The following is a 17,624-nucleotide window of genomic DNA, read 5'->3' on the forward strand; positions in this document are numbered from 1 at the left end:
TGCAAAGATATGAAGTAGCCAAATGCTTCTCTCACAGTGGTTCCCAAATGCACACAGACTCACAGTGTGATTTTAGCCAAGCAACACTATCCTAGGAGTTTACCAAAACTCATTTACTACTCTGGAAGGGGTAAGGGTACTAGACACAATCTATATATTTCAGTACTGCACTTGAGTGTCAAAGCCTGACTCATTTTATCAATACATAAGCAATGACTGGCTTCTAATGCTAGTAAAACTTGACAACATGACCAGTTTTAAAACAGTTTAATGTCAGCAAATACACGATGTTACCAAATACTTCTCTCACAATCCTTCCCCAAATGCACACAGACTCACAGTGTGATTCTAGACAAGCAACACTATCACTAGGAGTTTACCAAAACTAAGTCACTACTGTGAAAGGGGTAAGGGGACTGCACACAATCTACATATTTCAGTACTGCACTTTAGTGTCAAAGCCTGACTCATTTTATCAATGCATAAGCAAAGACTGGCTTTTAATGCTACTAAAACTTGACAACATGACCGGCTTTAAAACAGTTATCTGTCAGTAAATACACGATGTTACCAAATGCTTCTCTCACAATCCTTACCCAAATGCACACAGACTCACAGTGTCATTTTAGACAAGCAACACTATCCTAGGAGTTTACCAAAACTCATTCACTACTCTGGAAGGGGTAAGGATACTGCACACAATCTACATATTTCACTACTGCACTTTAGTGTCAAAGCCGGACTCATTTTATCAATGCATAAGCAAAGACTGGCTTCTAATGCTACTAAAACTTGACAACATTACCGGATTTAAAACAGTTATCTGTCAGCAAATACACGATGTTACCAAATACTTCTCTCACAATCCTTACCCAAATGCACGCAGACTCACAGTGTGATTTTAGCCAAGCAACACTATCCTAGGAGTTTACCAAAACTCATTCACTACTCTGGAAGGGGTAAGGGGACTGCACACAATCTACATATTTCAGTACTGCACTTTAGTGTCAAAGCCTGACTCATTTTATCAATGCATAAGCAAAGACTGTCTTTTAATGCTACTAAAACTTGACAACATGACAGGTTTTAAAACAGTTATCTGTCAGCAAATACATGATGTTACCAAATGCTTCTCTCACAGTGGTTCCCAAATGCACACAGACTCACAGTGTGATTCTAGACAAGCAACACTATCACTAGGAGTTTACCAAAACTAATTCACTACTGTGCAAGGGGTAAGGGTACTGCACACAATCTACATATTTCAGTACTGCACTTTAGTGTCAAAGCCTGACTTACTTTATCAATGCATAACCAAAGACTTGCTTCTACTGCTACTAAAACTTGACAACATGACCAGTTTTAAAACAGTTATGTCAGCAAATACACAATGTTACCAAATGCTTCTCTCACAATCCTTACCCAAATGCACACAGACTCACAGTGTGATTTTAGACAAGCAACACTATCCTAGGAGTTTACCAAAACTCATTCACTACTCTGGAAGGGGTAAGAATACTGCACACAATCTACATATTTCACTACTGCACTTTAGTGTCAAAGCCTGACTCATTTTATCAATGCATAAGCAAAGACTGGCTTCTAATGCTACTAAAACTTGACAACATGACCGGTTTTAAAACAGTTTAATGTCAGCAAATACACGATGTTACCAAATACTTCTCTCACAATCCTTCCCCAAATGCACACAGACTCACAGTGTGATTCTAGACAAGCAACACTATCACTAGGAGTTTACCAAAACTAATTCACTACTGTGCAAGGGGTAAGGGTACTGCACACAATCTACATATTTCAGTACTGCACTTTAGTGTCAAAGCCGGACTCATTTTATCAATGCATAAGCAAAGACTGGCTTGTAATGCTACTAAAACTTGACAACATGATAGGTTTTAAAACAATTATCTGCAAGCAAATACATGATATTCTCAAATGCTTCTCTCACAATGCTTACCCAAATACACACAGACTCACAGTGTGATTGTAGACAGCCAACTATCCCTTATACAAAATACATTTACTAGTCTACAAGATCTAAGGTGACTGGACACATTACAGAACATTTTCTACTACACATTAGTACCAAAATGTTTCTCTCAAAATGATTCCTAAATGCACACAGACTCACTGTGTGATTCTAGACAAACAACATTATCCCTTGCACTATACCAAAACACATTTCTTAATCTACGAGTACTACATTTTAGTGTAGAAACATGACTCATTTCGAAAATTCATAAACAATGACTGGTTTCTAATTGTACCAAAATATAAAAACAGCACAGTTATCTGTCTGCAAACACATGAAAAACACAAATGCTTATCACATAATGATTTCTACATGCACACACACTGTCAATAAGATGTAGACAAAAAAAAGTACTCCCTGCACTTTAGCAGGAGAAACACATTAGTTTGATTAAAATCAAAATAGACCACATACATCCCCTCACAATTAAATAACTCGCCTTTCAAGTTGTTTTGTAGATTAAGAAGTATATCAGTCACACACCAGATTTTCTTATACAGAATTTCTGCACTGTGCACCTGTCAGCAAAACCAAAGAATGGCAAAGTTTTCCTCTCATTTTTCACACATATACATGTAAACATCAAATCACATTCCTTCCCACATAAATTCAAAAGCTAACACACATTTATATTGGTTAAACATTTCAACACTTTCCAAATGACATAAATTTGAACCCTACCCCCAATCTGCCTTCTGCCTGTTACCATAGAAACAGGTCATGGAACACTGAACTGAGCCCACAGGTCACAAGTTCAGCACACAATGTTGCTAATCAAAACAGCAAGTGTGCTTGACTTTTCAACATATCAGCTTATCATATATAATGTTCCTTTCAATCAGTTTTTGTTAACCAATAAGAATCATGCGTTTAAAAAACAGAAACATGCACCCTACCTTTCAGTGTAGAAGATTGTCAAACAACCAATGATTTCTTGTCTTTTTTCAAAACTGCATCTTAGCCACCATCTTAGAAAAATCTTACTTTTCAAACTGCCATTTCATTTACTTACAGAGACCATCTGAGTGCATCCAGACCTCCCTTCAAGATGCTTAGAGTGTGGATTGTGGGACACAGCTATATTTTCTGGAGCCGAAGGTATGCAGAAAACAAAGGCATTCACAAAGACCTAGGTTTGCCAAATGTAGACAATAAATGGATTGGACAGAGAGGGTTAAAGTGGCACCAATTGGTGCCATTGGTAAAATCCTTTATGCATATCCAACACCCTGACCTCATAATAGTGCACTGTGGTGGCAATGACCTAGGCACTTTGACTGGGGTAGGTCTGGAAATGCTAAAGAAGGACACCTTTGCAGAATTGATTTCACTTTTTCCCAAAACTGCCTTTGTGTATTCTAACATATGCCAGAGGCAGAAATGGAACTGGTCCAATCATTTTTGTCCACAGATTGAGAAAGCTAGGAAATATGTGAATAAATCTGTTTCTGCTTTTCTCCGAGACTATAGAATGGGGTCCATTTACAATAACAATCTGCGCTTTCATATGCAAGAGATGTAGAGGAGAGATGGAGTACACTTTACTGATGAAGGAAACAGAGTCTTCCTCAACAACTTTAGACTCTGTATAGGTACTTACTTATGAGTACCAAAAACTCTCAATGAACACAACGGCTCTTTTTAGAGCCACTCAAGAATGAAACACTTAAGCTTGATGTTTATATCCCAAAAAATTCAGTTTTTTTCCTTGGATCCGCGCACACAACGCGTTAGGAACCGCGCACCCAAAGCGAGAGAAACCGTGTACCCAGCGCGTTAGGATGTGTGACTCCTAATTTTTCCGTAAAAAATAAAATAGCCCCTATCACTAATTTTTATTATCCCCGGGGACCCCATCCCCCGGGGTTTATTAAAAAACGTTGGGGACTGTGGGGTGAGCCCCAACGCCCCCACGGTCCCAGCCGGCTGCGTCCTTCGGGAGTCGGCATTGCTTTCCCACATGGGGAGCTGCTAACATGCAGCTCCCCGTGTGGAAAAGCAATATCGTTTGGATTTTGAAAGAGAGAGCAGGTTTCCCTGCTCTCTCTTTCAAAATCCAAACGAAGTTTGCTATGGGAGGGCGGGAGACTCCCGCCCTCTCATTGCAAACAACAGTGCCCCGAGGGTGGGCACCCCAGGACACTGTAGGAGCCGGCCCTGGGGGGGTGGCGGTCCCCAGGAGCCTCAAGGGCTCCAGGAGGGGGGCCACGCAGCCCCCCTCCCTCATTCATTTTTAAAGATTTTGCCCCCGGGATTTGGCCCCCCCTGGGGCTAATTATTAACGAAGCGCGGAAGCCCGCACTTCGTTTTTTTTTTTTCGGCCGGATCCGCGCCCCCTGTGCGCATTTCGCCGTTTAAATCTTTCACACACTTATTTCCCTTACTTAATCAGCATCACTTCTACCGAGGCACAAAATGGCTGCCAACAGTTCCTGGTTTCGAATGTAGACAGACACTTGACAACCAATTAGCATTCAGCGCGTGATCGGGAGGGTGCGCGCTCGGTTCGCAGAGGGTGCGCTTAGGGTGCGCATAGGGTGCGCAGATCCTCCGAGGCCATAGATATATCTTTTTTTTTTACTCTAATTTTCTCAGGAACTACTTACACCATTTATGTAAAAGGCACGAGTCTGAACTGAGGACTACCTCTTTGCCAAATTTGGTGTAATTCCGTTCAGCAGTTCGGGCTATAGCTGGGTCAACAGGTCCCATGGGAAATAGCATGGGGCAAAGGTGTTTTGGGACCCCCCTTTTTTCTCAGCCCCCGTTTGACGAATCACCACAAAACTTTCAGGATAGGAGCGGACCAGAGCTGGCCAAAAGTTTGGAAAATTTCACAAAAATTCGTCAACCGGTGGCAGACTTATTGGGAATAGAATGTTGCGGATTTCCTATGGAAAATAGGTCCTAACTAGAACTACCTACTGGTGACCGCCAGTAGGTAATATATATATATTATATATTCAGCATAAGGTTAGAGTCAGCTTCAACAACAACCACACTGCACTCCCAGGGGATTATTTCATTCAGCTTTTCTTTATTGATGAGTTCACATCAACGCGTTTCGATGGCCTCTCGCCACCTTGTTCACGATAGTGAAAAACCATTTGTTTCTCTTTTTTAACAGACATGTGACATACACAACATAAATGAGGGACTACCAAAATCTTATCATCAATCTGGTGAAAAGGTAGGTAAAAAGCTGCCACCATTTTGGAATGTCTTTTCGTTTCCATGCCTTTTTACACATTTGCTACATTAGCATTATGAACAGCTGTTCCAACACAATGTTTTCATTGGCATATATCGCTTTGAATTTTTTATAAATGCAATTACTTAATAATCACATATAAATTTGTATATACAAAAAACAAACCTTGACATATTTAATCTTTCCGCCTATTCATAAGATAAATAGCAAGTGCTATTAATTATCTCATAAGGTGCTTGTGCTTTTTTAGATGTAAACATTTACACTTAATTTCAATAAAGTGCTAGTGCTCATCTCCGTTTACAAAGTGCTAGTGCTTATTAAATGTAAACATATACTCCTTCTTCAAAAGTGCTAGTGCTTCAAATAAATCAGTGTAAACAATTACTACATTGATGTTAATTTAATCATACAGTACTGTTTAACATTAGAAATAGATTAAAAGGTTTTTTGACGTATATACAATTCCTACCTGATTACCATAAAATGTATGTAGCTCCCTCTTAAAACAAATAGTTCAATGAATATCCAGCATTTTTTACTTCAATGTTAGTTCAAGTGGGATTTTCTCTTTTTAAATCTTTTCCCCGAACTTTTTTTCTTTCAAGTTACTTTGACTTTTCAAATTTTTCTTTAGCAACTGACACATTCCTCAATATAGACAAGTGTGTAGATCTTCATCCACATTCAAGCCCTGTGGTTCCCTACAATCGAACTCCAAAATATAATAGGTTTCTAATTTACGGAGTTCTTTTTCTCGATCCCCTCCTCGTTTTTTCTTGGGAATCTCTGCAATACAACTGTATTGTAGACCTATTGGATCACTCTGATGGAATGTTTCAAAGTGTCTTGCGATTGGATACGTCCTATCTTTGTTTACAATCGCTCTTCTATGTTGCAATACTCGTTGGAATACTGGTAAAGTGGTGCTCCCTATGTACATCTTTTGGCAGGGGCATTGTAAGGCATAAACCACAAAACTGGATCTACACGTTAAAAAGCCTCTAATATTAATAGTTTTATTAAAAGATGTTTTAAAATGCGTCCGATTCACTCCATGCTGGCACGCCTTACATTTAAAACACTTCCTAAAACCCATTTTGCGTGTCAACCATGTGGGTGGTCCCAATTTTTTACTTTCGATGAATTCACTACTCACAATACGATCCTTTAATGATTTGGATTTACGAAAACTAATATCAGGACGTTTTTTCATTTTTGGACCTAGTATTGAGTCATTTTTCACCAAATGCCAGAGTTTATTTAAAATAATTCTGACTTCTTTGTGATTCTTATTAAATGTGGTAATAAACCTACAATCACCTTGTCCTTGTGTGGAATTCCTCTTCTTCTGTTCTGATTTTGAGGGTTCAAATAAAACTTTTTTTCTATCTAGTTTCCTTGCTTTTAAGGCTGCCCCCTCTATCATGTCCTGTGGGTAGCCTCTTTGTAGGAATCTTTGGCTCATTTCCTTTTCAACTTTTAGGTATTCTTCAAGGTTACTACATGTTCTCCTAGCTCTATAAAATTCACCAAAGGGAATACTTCTGATTAAGGGGGCAGGATGAGCACTCCCAGCATGTAAAATCTTATTCCCTGAAGTGGGCTTCCTAAAAACAGTAGTTTCTAGTTTGCCATTAGCAGCCTTTAGTCTTACATCCACAAAGTCTATACAGGATTTACTGTATTGTCCAGTGAATCTCAAGTTAAGTGTATTACAGTTTATCTCATTAATAAACAATTCGATTGATGCTTCCGTGCCCTCCCACAGCACGAAAATATCATCGATAAATCGCACCCACAAAAGTATATTGTCATTCCAGTGTTCCAAAGGTGGGCCCCTGAGCACCTGCTCCTCCCACCAGCCAAGATGTAAGCTGGCATAGCTGGGGGCGAAGCAGGTGCCCATCGCCGTCCCTTGTACCTGTTGGAACATTTCTTCTCCAAACAAGAACATGTTTTTGGTTAAACACCATTGCATCATTTCTAAAATCATTTCATTTTGTTTTAAAAACCTCAAAGATCTTCTGATTAGATAAAATTCAGTTGCTTTTAAACCATCAGTATGCCGTATACTCATATAAAGAGTAGTAATATCAAGCGTTAGTAACAACATACTGTTCTCATCCCATCTTATATCAAAAATACACTTTAAAAAATCAGTGGAATCCTTAATAATAGGAGGTCAAGGTTTTGACTATAGGGTTAAAAAAATAATCTATATACTTTGAAGTATTTTCAAAAAGACTCCCACAAGAAGAAATAATAGGTCTTCCCGGTGGCGACGCAACGTTCTTGTGGACTTTGGGAAGCATATAAAAAACTGGGAGAATTGGATTATTTTGTTTTATAAATTTGTACTCATCTCAGTTTAATAATTCCTCTTCCTTCCATACATCTAATCTGGCATGGAATTTTTCTTTCACCAAAATAAACTCTCGCATATCAATACATACACATATATATTATCTACTGGCGGTCGCCAGTAGATAGTTATAGTTAGAACCGTGTTTCCATAGGAAATCCGCAACATTCTATTTGGAATAACTTTGGCGCCGGTTGACGAATCCTCGCGAAATTTTCAAAATAGGTGGGGCGTTCCGCTCCTACCCTGAAAGTCTCGGGGGGGATTTGTCAAGCGGGGGCTGAGAAAAAAGGGGGGTCCCAAAACGCGTTTTCCCCATGCAATTTTCCATAGGGACCTTTAGTCCAAGGTACAGCCCGAACGGCTGAACAGAATTACTTGAAATTTGGCAGAGAGGTAGTCAGCTCAGGGATGTGCCTTTTGCATATATGGATTACAACAAACAAATGATGGACGGAATGCTGACAATGCATACATTCTCCCCCAGTCAAGAGATCTGGGTTAAATCCATCGTTCTTTTGCCCACTACACCACCCCAGTTTAGACATGGACATATGCAAATCAGTCTTGACCCTGTGCCTCATGGGAACAGTCCAGCCCGAACTGCCAAGCCATGTCTTCCCTGGACCGGAATCAAGCATCCTAGGACCGGTTTCTGGCTATCAGCCGTCATCAGCCAGGATAGCTTGACTCCAGTGGCGTAGTGAGCACGGGTCCCACGTCTGGGAATACCCATCCCACTTAGGGCGAAAAGCGTTACAACAAACAAATGATGGACGGAATGCTGACAATGCATACATTCTCCCCCAGTCAAGAGATCTGGGTTAAATCCATCGTTCTTTTGCCCACTACACCACCCCAGTTTAGACATGGCCATATGCAAATCAGTCTTGACCCTGTGCCTCATGGGAACAGTCCAGCCCGAACTGCCAAGCCATGTCTTCCCTGGACCGGAATCAAGCATCCTAGGACCGGTTTCTGGCTATCAGCCGTCATCAGCCAGGATAGCTTGACTCCAGTGGCGTAGTGAGCACGGGTCCCACGTCTGGGAATACCCATCCCACTTAGGGCGAAAAGATTTCGCCCTAAGTGGGATGGGTATTCCCAGACGTGGGACCCGTGCTCACTACGCCACTGGAGTCAAGCTGGAGTTAAGCTATCCTGGCTGATGACGGCTGATAGCCAGAAACCGGTCCTAGGATGCTTGATTCCGGTCCAGGGAAGACATGGCTTGGCAGTTCGGGCTGGACTGTTCCCATGAGGCACAGGGTCAGACTGATTTGCATATGGCCATGTCTAAACTGGGGTGGCGTAGTGGGCAAAAGAACGATGGATTTAACCCAGATCTCTTGACTGGGGGAGAATGTCTGCATTGTCAGCATTCCGTCCATCATTTGTTTGTTGTTTTGCATATATGGAGTCAATCTGTTCAGTAGTTCCTGAGAAAATCAAAAGTAAAATCATATATATATGTGGGCGGAGCCTAACCACACATCTCATCCTGAGATCTGATTGGCTGTCAGCACTTCATCCAAGAAGTGTTGGCAGCCATCTTGGGACCAATATACATGATAGCACCTCATTAAAAAGCATTGCAGTTAATAGAAGGTTTTTAGACTTTAGTTACATTATAAATCATTTGTTGATGGTACCATACTCATTTTAGGAATTGTGGTATGTTCTAAGGTGATTTCACCGTGTGAAAAAGCCTTCTGCTGGGATATCATGATTGAGAGAAAAATATTTTCTCATGCTTTTCCCACAGAGGTTTGGAAGGTGATCTATAAGCTAAACTGAGAGCTTATTTTCTGTAAATTCACATTATCTTTCTCAGTCATGTGAGAATGAAGTCTGACATTCTCAGTAAAACATGTACATCCAACAAGGGCAGAGACTGTCAGTTGATTCCTTTGTGTTCTACTGCAGCTTCCCAGAGTGTTCCAAACAACAACTAGAGCGCTAACAGTCCTACTTATGATAAACGTATGGCACACCTGAAGCCATCTTGCTTGGATTAAGGTGGTAACTCTTAAAACATTTAATTTAAAAAGGAACAAAATGAGGGGGTTCATTTTTCCATAAAAAGTATGATTAGTGCTGCAGAAAGTAAAATTAGGGCACATTTTGAGTGACTTCTCAAATCCTCTTCTATTTCATTAAAAAATTATGACATGCAGACTGAAACATGCACTTTCAATACCAGCAGCAGTTTTCCCTGGTGAGCAGTAGCTTTACTACAGTGATCTAATGAGCAAAAAGAGTGCTAACATTCTGAATTTATGGCAAATGTGTGACACATCTGAATGCCTTCTTGATGGAATCAAAGTAAAAAACTGAAAGTATTTCCTACTGAGGAGACTGCAGTAAATGAGGAAATTAGGAAACTTCATAACAAATAAGTCTCCCAAGATGGCCACCAGAGACAAAAGAGCCCAAATGTAGCCCAAAATCACCCAGATGTAGCCCAAATATAGCCCAATGACAGAAGTGTGCAAAACACTTAATATTTTGTGTTTTTGCAATGTTATATAGTGCAGACTTGTCAGGTATTGGAGTGCTTTACATGAGCATTGGTTACATCACACAAGAACAAATTCATTTTGGTTGTAGACATGGGGAGACTAAGTGATTTGACCAGAATCACAGAATGTCGAGCTGAAGCAGAAACTGCAACCCGGTTCCCCAGTTGCAAAGTTTGCAGTTCTGGAAGTAACACCACATCCTCTCCCCTAAGTGCAACATTTAATCAAGTGGTCAACTGGATAAAAAAACAAAGATAACAAATAATTTAAAAGTGCTTTGTCGCTATTTGAAAACTCAGAAAATATGTCCTTATTTTAGTCTTTTAGAGCACTAACCATAATTTTGATGCCAATAAGACCCTCTCATATATGTAATTTCTAAAGGAAATGCTCTAGGTATTACAGTTTTGATCACATCAAGATGACGTCAGGCGTTCCACACTTTTGTAATAAATATAGAATGTTAGCAATATAGAATGTTAGCAATCTAGTTGTTCATTAGGATACTGTTGAGAGGCAGAGGCCAGGGGCACGGACTCTGAAAATTGAAGGCAGGTAGGAGGGTGCAAAGTCAACAATTTAACCACACTGAGCAGGCAGGAAGGGCCGTGGCAGCACAACAGACTATGGAGGGCAGTGGAAAGGGGGGCAGGGGCAACAAACCAACAATACAGGACTTGCAAGAGAGGCTGTGGCAATGTAATAGACCATTGTGGGCAGAAGGAAGAGGCAATGGTAGTACAACCATACATGCCAACAGACCCGATTCAGCCAGGAAACGTCCAATGTTTTTAAGCTCAAATAGGCTTTATTTGATCTGTCTCCTGTCTACAATCTCCTCTTTTTCAATGTAACTCAAAGGGGAAAATCAATACCTCAGTTTTTTTTCAAAATCTCCCTCTTACCAAGTTCAAAATGCTCGCAAGTATGGTACATTGGATCATGGAAGGAAATGGGGTAGGGACATGGACTTGGATAACAGAGGACAGGAGGGACATGGAGAGGTGCACCAAACTGACCCTGCAGGGCAAGCATCAGGGTTTGCAGCAGCACAATACACCACACAGGGCATGCGGGACGGGAGTGCAGCACAACAATCCATAGAAAGCAAGAGGGAGGGGACAGGACCATGCACATGGACAACAGAGAACAGAGGGGCAAGAGGCAAAGGTAGCTAGCTGACCATAATGGACAGACAGGAGAGAAAGCTGCAGCAGAACAGACCATAAAGGGCAGGAGGGACGGATCAGGGGCATTACAATGGAACAGACAAGCCAGGAGGGAGGGAGTAGGGGTCTGTACATGTAAACAGAGGGCTGGGGGCAGGGCAGGAGCAGCAAGATAGCCATGGAGGTCAGGCAGGATGGGCACTAGAAGCAAGACACACCATGAAGAGCAACAGTGAGACTGTGATGGCATACACACAGACCATGGAGGGAAGGTGGGAGGGGGTCAGGGGCAGCTAACTGAGCACACAGGGAAGGTGGGAGGGGCCATGGCAGCACAGAAGACCATGCATGGCAAGTGGGAGGGTTAGTGTTAGCACAATGGCTATGATTAGCAAGAAAGAGGGTGCAGGGGCATGCAAAAAGGACGATGGAGGATAGAAGGGAAGGTCAGGACCTGTGCACAGACAAGAAAGTTCAGGGGAAGGGGCCTCACAACAGACCGCACGGGGCAGGCAGGAGGAGCAGTTGCAGCACAACAGACCAGGGAGGGCAGAAGGGTGTGGCAGTACAATGGACCATGTAGGACAGGAGGAAGAGGATAGGGGCATGGCATGTGGACAGGCAGGGTGGAGGTGGCAGGGACAGGTTACAGTCATCTGACAATGCTGGGCAGGTGGGAGGGGAGTGGCAGCTCAACAGAACACTCAGAGTAGATAGGAGTGGCAGGTCCATGGAACATGGTGGGCAAAAAGGATGGAGCAGGGGCATGCACAAAGACATCGGAGGGCAGGGGGAAGGAGAATAGGGGCAGCAAGCTAAGCACAGAGTTTAAGCAGGAGGTCAATGATGGGGCATAGAATTGGGCAATGGAGGGCAGGAGGAGTGGACTGGTACATCGTACTATATTGAGGGCAGTGGCAGCACATCAGACCATGCATGGCAGGAGGGATGAGGCTAGTCCATGGATTCACACAACAGAGGATAGGGAGGAGGGGGATGGGGCAGCCAGCTAACTGTTCAGAGAAGGCGGGTATTAGGAACTTTATTGTTTTTAAAACGTGTGTCTGTGCGAACTAAAATATGAACAAGTATGCAGCATAATCTCACTTTTATTCATGAAGAAGAGGACGTTTGTGACTGTGACTCCGGGCTCACTTGGCAGAAACACCCCCTGACCCTCCACCCCCTATCCCAAAATGTAATGCCCGTGAAAAGGGTAGATGAACACAGTGTTATATAGAACATAGTCCTGAGAGCACGATTGAAAATGAAAACTAGATATAGTGTATGGTATAAACTATGCACCAAAAAGTGTGATATAAGATGAACCGGGCGTGAAATATAATATGCAATACATTGTGCGCAATGACAGATTCATTGGAGAGCGTGAGATAGCACAGGCACTAGCGCTTGCTATGCAATATGCGCCTTGGAGTGTAATATGCACAGGGCAGTGTTGTGTAACCTAACTAGTCTCTAAAATTGTAATATAAAATATGTGCTGGGGAGTGTAACGTTGCATATGCACTGTGACAAAGATATGGATCCCAGATTATAATATGTATGGCATAGCGCTGTGCGTTATAACATACACATCGAGGAAGGCACGTTAGATGCGGCAATATAACCGGTGCGAAGACAAGTGTGGCATGACATATTCACGGGGTGATGTTACAGTGCACATGGGCTAGAAAGTGTCATAGCATATGCACTAGCTAGTGGAATACAACACAGAGGTGTGTGGCACTCAGCAGGCAATGGTGGGTGTAACACAGCATTGGGCTCTGCCAGGAGCGCGCTGTGACTCTCAAGTGATGTTTGTCCCCTTTCCAGAGAGTAAAATAAAAAGTATTACACATCCGGCAGTGGATGTGTGTTTTATTAACCGTGAGGGGGGTTTCTTGCATAGTTTTGGTTGAATTTTTGTCGAATCCTCTTTGAATGGCTTGGCGTGCATGTGTATTAAATGTGCCCGTCAATAGCTACCCATGTTTGTATAAATAAACGACAAGGGTGTCTACCGGGATTAGGCACGGTAGGGCATCAGACATGTCAGAGCTTCACTAGTGGTGTAAATACATTCCACGTGGATTCATTGTATGCATAGTCGCCTTTTAATGAATATCATGCAAATCGTCATGGTGATAGGTACGTACGGTTTGTCCAGCATGTCCTAGGTGTGTCTATAAATATATATTTTTTGAAAATAATTAAAAACTGTGGCCGTCCCTGGGGATTGGGGTCAAAAAAATATAATTAGGAGACAGGCCCTGGGGGATGGGGTCATCAGGGCCAATAAATTAGAACAAGAAGGGGAACCACACAGCCCCCCTTCTTAAAAAATTAAAATAAATAAAAGACTGGCATCGTGCCGGAGGCCACGCCCCCTCCTTGCAGCACTCTGCAAACGCGCCCCCTGGCGAGTTGTAAGTTGGGACATTAATTCCTCTTCAATACTGAGGGTCCCTGAGGGCCAACTAGCCCAACAGGCATCTCCAGTATGCGCCAGGGAGCTGCCTGCAGACAGGTGTTCTGAGGCCAAGCCCCTTTTTACACCTCTCTGCAACGCAGCTCCCTGGTGCTTACTGGAGGTACCTAGTGGTCTAGTTTGATCCTAGGGACCCTTAGGATTCAAGGGGACTTAATCTCTCAACTTAGAACAGCCACAGGGCGCGTTTACACAGTGGTGAAGGGAGGGGACAGGGCCTGAGGTGACATGTGCAAACACGCACTATGGCACGTTTTAAATTGGGGATATCATTTCCCTTCAATACTGAGGGCCCCTGGGGGCTAACTAGCCCACCAAGTGCTTCCAGTAAGCGCCACTGAGCTGCATTGCAGAGAGGTGGTCCAGGCCGTGCCACTTTTTACACCTCTCTGCAATGCAGCTCTGTGGCACTTACTGGAGGTACCTAGTGGGCTAGTTGGACCCTAGGGACCCTCAGGATTCAAATGAACTTAATCTCCCAACTAAAAACGGACACAGGGCGTGTTTACACAGTGGTGAAGGGAGGGGACGGGGCCTGAGTTAACGTGTGCAAAAGCGCCCTGTGGCCTGTTTTAAGAGATAGTTTTAATCCCCCTGCCCTATTATATACTAGGGGCTTACAGAGGAGGTCATGCTAATCACAGGGGGACCCCAACGCATAATGTTCCCTAGTGTATGTAGGTGTTTTCACTGTATTCTAAGTGTCTTTTAACATTGCACTGGCTCTAGGACTGGTTAGTCAGACTCAGTTACCACCAGCATCCGTCTGAAAAAGTTGAGGGTACAGGATGATTTTGCAACAAGGCTTCTTTCTGCTCTTCTTTTTGTTCTTTCTGCACGTTATCCTTCTTCCTGCACTTTTCTTCGTCTTTGAGGACTTCTGATGCTTCTTTCTGCACTTCTTTTTTTTCTTTCTGCGCATTTTTTCTTCTTTCTTCACATGTCCTATCTCTGTAGGCATAGTTATAAATTAGCATTTAAAAAACCTTTGAAATTCACAGAAAAAACCATAAGTTTCAGGCACGTTATAGTTAGGAATTAGCATTTAAAAAACCTCAGAAATTCACTGAAAAAACCATAGGTTTCAGGGGTGTTATAGTTAGCTGGACTTTTCACTTGTACAAAACCATTGAAATTCCCCCGTTATAGTTAGTTCAGCTAACTATAACTCGCGCGCCCGCAATGCACTGCTGATGACGTCACATATTACATCACTCATGACATGGTCAGTGACGTCACTCATGACATCACTGATGACATCTCAAATGACATCACTGATGACATCATCCTTGTGATAGAGTGGCAGACCTCCACTCACCCTAATATAACCTTTGATACACACATTCAAAAATAGAGACTAAAATTTTCAAAACAATGGACATACCAATACCAGTTACAACAACCTCTTCAGTAATTCTAAGATCCACATACACATACACTCATTCACCAACAGTCCTATACAGTCACTCATACATGTACTCACTCATCATATGTACTCATACACCTATACATCCTGTTACACAATGTCACTCATCCATAGAGTTACTCACACACATAGTCACTCATGCTAATAAAGAATCAAACATACATTTACTTGCATATACAGTTATACACACACCACCACACTTACTTCTACGGAAACTTACACATACTTAGTCTTTTGAACAATCACTTATAGAAACACATACTTATTCATACAGGAACTCTTTCAATCTCTCACTCTCACATATACTCACTTATATACACCAACAGTCACATATACTAGTTTAAAACATATGAAGTTACTCATAAAGACACTATTGAGACAGTCATTCACTCACCAACACACCCATACACACACTCATCCACCCATACAGTCCTGCACACATGCTGTCATCAACACATACAAACAGTGAGTCACTCATTCATGCACCTATGCACTACGTAATACCCCCCACCGAACCATGCAGACACTCAGACTGATACTCAAAAAAACAACTAATAACCTATATAGACACCCATGTAGCTACTCACCAACCCATGCAGCCACTTATACACAAAGTGAGAGACTGATACAGATATTTACATATTTAAACATTACTCACTAAGCCATGTATTCACTATGATACACTTAGTCAGTTACACAATCAATTTTTCAGAAAAAAATCATCCATTTAGACACTTATATACCCATTTATTCTTCCATCGACCGAGATATACATATATAAAACATATTTAATTTTCAGAAAAACACACATTCACTGGATGATGTCATCAGTGATGTCATTTGAGATGTCATCAGTGATGTCATGAGTGATGTCACTGACCATGTCATGAGTGATGTAATATGTGACGTCATCAGCAGTGCATTGCGGGCGCGCGAGTTATAGTTAGCTGAACTAACTAGAACGGGGGAATTTCAATGGTTTTGTACAAGTGAAAAGTCCAGCTAACTATAACACCCCTGAAACCTATGGTTTTTTCAGTGAATTTCTGAGGTTTTTTAAATGCTAATTCCTAACTATAACGTGCCTGAAACTTATGGTTTTTTCTGTGAATATATATATACACATATATATATATATATATGTATATATATCTACATAAAGTGAAGTCTGGACTTTGTCTGTAGTGGCAGGCTGGGACACATGCTTTTACTTTGTCACATTCATGGTGGCACAATAAGTGCTGCAGGTCATGAGGGACACTAACTTGCAGGCTCTAGGTACCGCAGGTACCAAATACTAGGGGCTTATAAGTAAGATAGTTAACTTATGCCAATTCGGTATAAGTCAATCAAACATACATTTTGACTGTCAAAGTTCCGGCACTGAGGCATGGTCAGCGAACCTCAATGCAGTCAAAAAATCAACAGCATCAATCCAAAGCACTGGGGGTGATTATGCAAAAAGAGACATAACCAATGAAACATATATTTATAATGTGCAACTGCTGCTTCATAAGAAGCGTCCAGGCATTTGCATAAGTCAAATAGGACACAAATTACAGCTCACCAACAGAACTATCTTCAGCTGTGCCTTAAAAAAACTTTTGCTACAGATGGCCCGAAGGAAGGGCGGGAGGTCATTCCAGAAAATGGGACCAAAAAGGAGGAGGACATGCCCCCAGATCTGGGTCTGCAATATTTAGAGATACATAATAAGCTATGATTAGAAGAGAGGAGAGCCCTTGCAGGAAGATGTTTTGTGAGCTTCTGTTGGATGTAGCAGGGGCCCTTCTGGTAGAGTGGACTCAATGTGATCATGAGAGTCTTAAATTTGTTCCTGGATTTGATCAGTAACCAGTACAGTTATTTCATCCATTGTCTGATAGAGTGTCATTTAGGGATATTCAGAATGAGCCTGGCTGCAGCATGTGTCCAAGCTGAAAGCCAAGCCAGCAGATTCTGGGGGACACTCAGATAGAGTACGTTATCATAATCCAACCTAGAGATTATCAGCGCATGTACAATACCTTTACATGTGTCTATGGGAAGATATTTTAGGACCTTCCTTAATGTTTTTAGCAACCCAAGACAAGTAGCAGAAGTGGCCTGAACCTGGGGTTTGAAGGATAGAGCTGTATCCATAAAAAAAAACCAAGTTCCTGACCACTGTAGAAGAAGTGGGTTCATGCAGGCCCTAACACAGATGGCCAAAGTTTCCTCGCATCAAGTGGGCAGGAGGTGCCAAACATCAAAATCCCAGATTTATCAGAGTTAAGTTGTAAACAGCTGTTACGCATCCATTGAGCAACGGATATAAGACATCCCTGAAAATCCCCAACCACAGTTGCATGGAGCTAATGAAAAGTTGTGCATCATCAGCATATGAGATGATG

This window comes from Triturus cristatus, chromosome 4_2, assembly GCF_964204655.1.
Source record: "Triturus cristatus chromosome 4_2, aTriCri1.1, whole genome shotgun sequence".
Taxonomy (NCBI): domain Eukaryota; kingdom Metazoa; phylum Chordata; class Amphibia; order Caudata; family Salamandridae; genus Triturus; species Triturus cristatus.